Source organism: Eriocheir sinensis, chromosome 27, assembly GCF_024679095.1.
Source record: "Eriocheir sinensis breed Jianghai 21 chromosome 27, ASM2467909v1, whole genome shotgun sequence".
In the NCBI taxonomy this organism is placed as follows: Eukaryota; Metazoa; Arthropoda; class Malacostraca; order Decapoda; family Varunidae; genus Eriocheir; species Eriocheir sinensis.
In genome coordinates this window covers 18,693,909-18,700,913 of record NC_066535.1, presented here as the reverse complement: position 1 = coordinate 18,700,913, position 7,005 = coordinate 18,693,909, and the positions used below count along the sequence as shown (strand labels likewise).

Here is a 7,005-nt window from a genome sequence, read left to right as displayed (position 1 = left end):
ATCGCATTATCCTCCCAAAACAACCGTATCTCCCCACTCCTCCCTTCCCTCCCTCCACCAGCAATCCTCCCCCTTCCCTCCCTCTCCCTTCCGTCACCTTATTTTCTCCTTATTAATTCCTCCACCTCGGCCCAAACACCTCAGCCTCTCCTCCTCCTCCTCCTCTTCCTCATCTCTTTATGGGTCGGCATTTGGACAGTAATTTTTGTATTTGTTTTGCACCTCCTCGGCCTCTCCCTCGCCCTTTCTCTCCCTTTTTCGTTGGTAAAAACAAAAGCTGGCGGTGGCAACGTTCACGACCCTTATGCCTCTCCATCAACACCTTTTGTTTGGGTGGTGGGAGGCGGGGGAGAAAAAGAGGCGCCCCGTTCGTCCGTCCATGCCTAAGTGACTACCCAATTAAGCGATGTGAGCGACGCCTCGAAACATCTGCCGCGACTTTTGACACGGAGTAAACTGTGGGTCAAAACCAAAAATTGACAAACTTATACAAAAGAAAAGAAAAATACAAACCATGCCAAACTACCAGGCACAGAAGGTAGCTACACGAAGTAATCTGAAGTGAAGAATGGCCAAAGAAACTGTACCTCTTCACCTACACTAAAGCAATCATAGAAGCATCATGCAAGAAACATACACACACAAAAAAAAGAAATTGAACGGGATACTAACAAGAAGGAATTAACACTTACAAGGATGGAGCAGCTGGGCGGGCCATCCTCCTGCCTGCATTAGTAGTAGCAGTGGTAGTAGTAGCAGCAGGAGGGGCAAGCAGGATTAGGAGTGGCAGAAGTTGTAGCAGAGGTGGTGGTAGCATTGCAGGGATTGGCAGGTTGTTAGAGGCAGTTCGAGATTCAGAGTTCGTAGTAGTCGTAGTAGTAGTAGTAGTAGTAGTAGTAGTAGTAGTAGTAGTAGTAAAGGCGGTTGTTTTTGCAGTGGTTCAATAATAACTCTATGTTTGGATAATAATGTTCAACTTCTTCTTATTTTTATATATATTTGATTTCTTATTTTTGGTCATTTTTCTACGATCTTTTTTTTTGTATGTTGATTATGCTCAATCCCTTTTTTTTTAATAAAGTTTTGATCACTTATTCATTTGGTGGTAATGCTTCACTGTTTTTGTTAGTTATATTTTTTCAATCACTTCTTGCTTTGGTCATAATGTTCAGTCACTTTGTTTTTGTTTTAAGCACTTGGATACTTTTATTTTATTTCCTACGTCATTAACAGTTTTCTCTTCAGTCATGGACACTTTTCAACGTCTTTGTGTTCCTCTTCTCGAACTGTTTTTATCACACTATTTTTTTGTAACATTAACTTTCACTTATTTTCTTATTTAACCACAGCTGTCTTTCATTCTAGGATACAGTCTAAGATGAATGCCTTATTCACCTGACATAACACTGCACTCTAAATATATTCCTTTATCGTCCTTCCTTTTTCCTTTCCTTGCTGAAACACTGTGGCCTGAAAAGAGAAAGAAAGGAGCGAACATTAAGATAAACCCAGAATCTTTAGTAGGTCACTCATCTTGCGATTTAGCCAACACGCCAGAAATTCATAACTAACAGACACTCAGCACATACATATATCTTAAAACCACATCTTACGGCAACACTGAGAGATAAAGAAAAAAAATCGCACAACAAATTAATCCCACTAATGTTAACTGATCACTATATTCCCTGCAGTCCATTAAGGCATTAGTCAGTCGATGAAACGGCCGACAGACCCCGGAGTAGCGTCGAGCCATCCATTACACGCACACAATATTAGTTAGGTCCGCCCGCTAAATGGTCGCTATCCCCCTCCAGGACACGCGTCTCGAGGTGCTAATCTCTGCAGCGGCCAACAGACGGCAGAAGAATATCGGCTCGTTCATTACGGTTACACTATAAACTCGCGTCTGCCTCCGCGCTGTGATAACGAGGATTGATTCATGTGGAGGGGCGAGGGAGTGAGTGGAAGAGGAGGGGCTGAATGTGGGAGCGAGGAGAGTGTGGGAGATGAGGTGAGTTTGGGGTGAGTGAGTGAGGTGCAAGGGGGGTGAATCTGAGACGAGGGGTTGAGTGTGGGGCGAGAGGGGTTGAGTGTGAGGCCAGGGGGTTAGCGTAAAGAGAGCAGGTGAGTCTGGGGTGAGATGGTGAGTGTGGGAAGCAGTGGGAAGAGTGTGTGTAGGGGGGAGAGGAAGGGAGTGAGGGGAGAGGGGTAGTTTGGGGTGAGGGTGTGTGTTGTGGGGAGAGGGACTATGTGTGGGATGAGTGGGGGAGAAGGGGGGAGTGTAGTGGGAGGGGGTGGAGTGCAAGGGAAGAGGGGTTAGTAAGGTACAAGGAGGGTGAATCTGAGGGGGGTGAGGAAGCAGTGTGACCCCCCGAGTAGACAGAGCGGCCACGAACACATCTGATAACTCCCGCTGCTGCTGTGCCACCATCAATTAAGGGGGGGCTAAAATAGTACTATAGGAGGTTTTTATTGTATATATTCTCGTTTAAGTGTCTTCATTCATTAATAAGAGGGTTAAAATAGTAGAGGTTTTTATGAGTGTATATATATTGTCGTTTACGTGTCTTAATTCATTAATGGAGGGGGGAGGTAAAATAGTAGATGTTTTATTATTGTATATATCCTCTTCATGTGTCTTGATTCATTAATGTTTGGGGTAATATAGTAAGAAGTTATGATTAAACATATATTCTCCTTACGCGTCTTAATTTCTCTTGCTTGTCCTAATTAGGTTGAGGAGTTTATGGCTGTTTCTTATTTTATCTTTATTCTTATTAATTATATACTACAACTAAATCTGAATACAACATTAAACTAAGAGGATGAATGGCTTGAGACGAAAAAAAATAATAGTAATGTTCGAGAGCAATTAAAGGATTCATAAGAAAATATAAACAAATTCGCAGTGAAGGTCATGGCAAGAGAATGAAATACAGGAGTGAAGATGTAACAAGTATATATATTAAGGAAATGAAGAAGAAAGAAACTGCAGGGAAGTAGTAAAAAAATAAACTAAGTGTGTACTATCTGCAAAATACTAAGAAGAGAACAATCTGAAATCTTTCCTCTTAAAAATAATCACGAGTTTTCCTTTCCCGGGTTTTTCGCTGAAGATCAATTCCAAGAGCTCAGTGCTTCCGACCAGACCCGCCTCGCCCTCCTTCTTCCGCTCCCCTTCCCAATCTCCCCGCCGCCCGCTCCTATCACAAGCTCTCCTTTCCAAGTTTTTTCCGCTAAAGATCAATTCCAAGAGCTCAGTGCTTCCGACCAGACCCGACCCGCCTTCCTTCTTCCGCTTCCCTTCCCCCATAGTTCCTTCTTTCTACGACTTAAACACTGACATCCCAAGTTCTCCTTTTCAAGATTTTTCGCTTGAGATGGATTACAAGGGCTCAGTGCTTCCGACCAGCCTACCCCTGACCTGTTTCCTATCCCCCGCCCCAATGTCCAGCACCGTTTTCTGTTTTTGTTGCCCTTGACGTGCTTCCACTGCTGCAAAAATGTAAATAAATGCACCCCTTTCCCAGATTCTTCCCTCATGGTCAGTTCCAGGAGCTAGTGATTCCAGGCAAGTCCCGCCCCGCCGTCCTCCCTCTCTCTCTCTCCCTTTCCCAGCCTCCCATCCACCCATATTTCCTCCTTCCTGCGACTTAAGCACTCATATCACAAGCTCTTTTTTTTACTGGTTTCTCTAAGGCTTAATATTCCAAGAGCTCAGTGCTTCCGACCAACCCCGCCTTCCTTCCTCTCCCTCTCCCACTCCCCTTCCCAGCCTCCCCGGCCCCCGCTCCCCCTTCGCTAACCAGCCGGAGCGGAGCAGAGCATCGCGGTGATAAATAAAGGGGATTTAGCACTTATCGCGCGGCGGCCGACCCTCGTCACACACCAGTGGCCGCCGTGCCGCCGCTGGCAAGATTTATATCATCGAGTAATGGATGTAATGCCTATCGTGGCACCCCCCCCCCTCCAACCCTCCCCCCTCCACCCTGATTCTTCTTTCTCCCTCCCTTCCTACCTGCAGTGTGTTAATGGCCCGCGACACCCGCCCGCGAGTGCACCTGTGTATAAGAGAGGGAAGGGGGAGCCGGTAAGTCATCATCTGCTTTTCTTTTTCTTATTTATTAAACTTGTTGGGCGAGTGTTGATTTATCTTTATTGATTTTCTGCTCTTTATTCTTTTCTCGGATATCATTTCGTACTTATTTTTTCCTACAACTTTATTTTTCAACTCTACTTCTCTACTTGTTTTTTATATTGATTTACTCATATGCAGATAGAAAGATAGAGATATAGATAGATATGGATAGATAGGTAGATATAGATGGATAGACATAGATATAGATAAATAAACAGATAGGTAGAAAGATAGACAGACAGACGGACTAACAAATAGAAGCGAAATAGTGTAAACAATTTTTTTTCACAAGTTAAATCTGTCATGGATGGTTGCACACATACATACATTCTCTCTCTCTCTCTCTCTCTCTCTCTCTCTCTCTCTCTCTCTCTCTCTCTCTCCCATACACCACGCCAGGCTCCCTCCCGGTATTTCATCCTCGGCGCCGCAAAGAAAAAAATGACGCGGCGTGGATGTTTTCGTGTATATTTCGGCGCCTTGAGGGACGGCCGACGCGGCGGTACATAAACTCAACGTCACTCATGTAGGTGTGAAGTGTTGTGGCGGTGGAGGTGGAGGGGAGAGGGAGCAAGGGAAGGCAGGAAGGATCAGTTGGTAGGGAATGTATAGAGAGGGAATGGAATTTGAAGATGAGGTAAGGGATTGATAAAGTGAGGGAGATTAGCAAGGCATAAGGAAGAAAGTTAGAGAATGCAGAGGAATATAGAAGAGAACGTACAGGGAATGGATATGAAAAATAGGGAATAGATAGATAGGGAGAGCGGCGTGTAAGTATGTCAGGGAGAGAGAGAAAAGGAAAAAGGAGAGTGAGAACAGATTTAGAGAGGGAAGGATATTGCATGGGAGTTTAAATTAAGGGAGAGTAGACTGGTTAGTATCAGATGGAAGGAAGGGAGAGAGAGGGTAAAAAATGGAAAGGAAGGAATGGATGACAAGATGGAGGGAGAGAAGGAAAGAAAGGAAAAAAAGATGGGGAAGAGAAGGGAAGGGAAAAGAGGTATGGATGAAAGGATGGGGGGAAAGAAAGGGAAGGGAAGGAAAGGGAAGGGAAGGGAAGGGAAGGGAAAGTAAGATAAGGGAAGGGAAGGGAATGAAAAAGAAGTATGGATGAAAGGATGGAGAGAGAGAAGGAAGGGAGGGAGGGAAATAAAGGGAAGAGAAAGGAGGTATATATGGATGAGGGAAGGGAGCACAGGGATGGAGGGAGGGAGAAAGGGATGATAAACGGAAGACAGAAGAAGGGTTAAGTGTTAAGAATGGGATGGAGGGAGAGAATGGGACATGGAAGGAGAGAAAGGGAGGGAGGGAGGGAGGGAGGGAAGGAATGGTTGATCGGTGAGCAACGGTTGTGAGTGAAGAGACAAGATGGAGAGGTTGAGGTAAAAGGAGACGGTGAGAGGAAGAACCGTGACGAGAGGAGGAGGAGGAAGAGGAGGAGAAGGAGGAGGAAGACGTGGAGGACTATAATTTTGATGTAATGGAAGGATTTAGTAGAAAGAGGCATGGGGAGAGGACGTAGACAAGTTGGAGGAGGAGGAGGAGGAGGAGGAGGAGGAGGAGAAGGTGAATAAGGAGGAGGAGGGAAGGCTGGAAGTGAAGTTGGAGGAGGTATGGAAGATGAGAAGGAGGAGGAGGAGGAGGACGAGGAGGACGAGGACAAGTAGAAGGAGGAGAAAGGGAAATAAAAATAAAAGAAAAAGGAAAATGATGAAAAGGAGAATGAGGAAGAAAAAGAGATAGAAAGGAAGAATGAGGACGATGAAAACGAGATAAGGAGAAGAAAGAAAAAGAGAAAGAGAAGAGGAGGAGAATGAAAACCAAGAAAACGAAATAAGGAAAAGAAAAGAAATTCAAAGAGAAAAAGAAAAAGGAGGAATGAGGACAAGGAGAACGAGAGTGAGGAAGGAGGGAGGAGGAAGAAGACGAAGAAGACGAGGAGAAGGAGGAGGAGGAAAAGAACAAGGAGGAGGAAAAGGAAGATTAGAGCAGAAGAGATAAGGGAGCCAGCATCACCCCCACCCCCCTTAACCCCCCACCATCACCCCTATCCCCAACCCCACCTCCCCCTCTTACACCTCACCCCCCACTACCTATCCCCCAACCCCACCTCTCTCTCTCACACCCCTACCACCATATCCCCCCAAAACCCCACCTCCCACCATCCCTACCACCCCTCTTCCCCCCCTCCCCCTCGTTCTCGTCGCCGGGGCCAAGATCATAATCACGCAGGTGGCGAAAGAGCGGCGAGAATTTATCCGCGTGGCAGCAAACTCGCCGTGGCATAAATCCTAATTATGGGAGCCCGACCCTCGCTGCCATGCCCGACTCCTCTGTGTCATCCCGGGCGATAATTATTTCCCAGGAGGAGGAGGAGGACGAGGAGGAGGGGGAGGAGCGTATATGGAGGTAGATAAGAGGTGTAGGAGGACATATAGATGGGCAAGGAGGAGGAGGAGGAGGTAGAGGAAGAGGAGGAGGTGGTCGTGGTGTTAGTTCAGGGGTAAAAGGTGGTTAGTGCACAATGAGGTATGGGTTGATGGAAGAGGAGGAAGAGGAGGAGGAGGAGGAGGAGGAGGTGATAGGGGATCGGATCACGTCTCGGCTATTATAGGATGAGATAGGATAAGTAGGAAGGATGGAGGGACGGGGAGAGAAGATATTATTGGAGGGAAGAGATAGGGTGAAGGAGGAGGAGGAGGAGGAGGAGGAGGGCGAGGTGGACATAGGAGAGGAAGGAGGCGATAGGGAAAATGCAGGTTGATAAAAAGAAAATAATAATAATAAAAGTAAGAGGAAGAGATGATCGTGACAGACATCGCAAAGAAAGGACAGCAGAGGAAGAGAGGAAGAGATAAACAAAA

The 7,005-nt window shown here is 46.1% G+C and overlaps 1 long non-coding RNA gene across 1 annotated transcript in view; it reads right to left on the bottom strand.

Annotated features, from left to right (window-relative positions):
• LOC127004248 (uncharacterized) overlaps positions 1-7,005 on the bottom strand; it is a 132,008-nt gene that overhangs the window by 78,655 nt on the left and 46,348 nt on the right. The window contains exon 3 of the long non-coding RNA XR_007757709.1: positions 693-1,470. This is a non-coding gene — a long non-coding RNA (uncharacterized LOC127004248). The remainder of the gene's footprint in view (positions 1-692; positions 1,471-7,005) is intronic.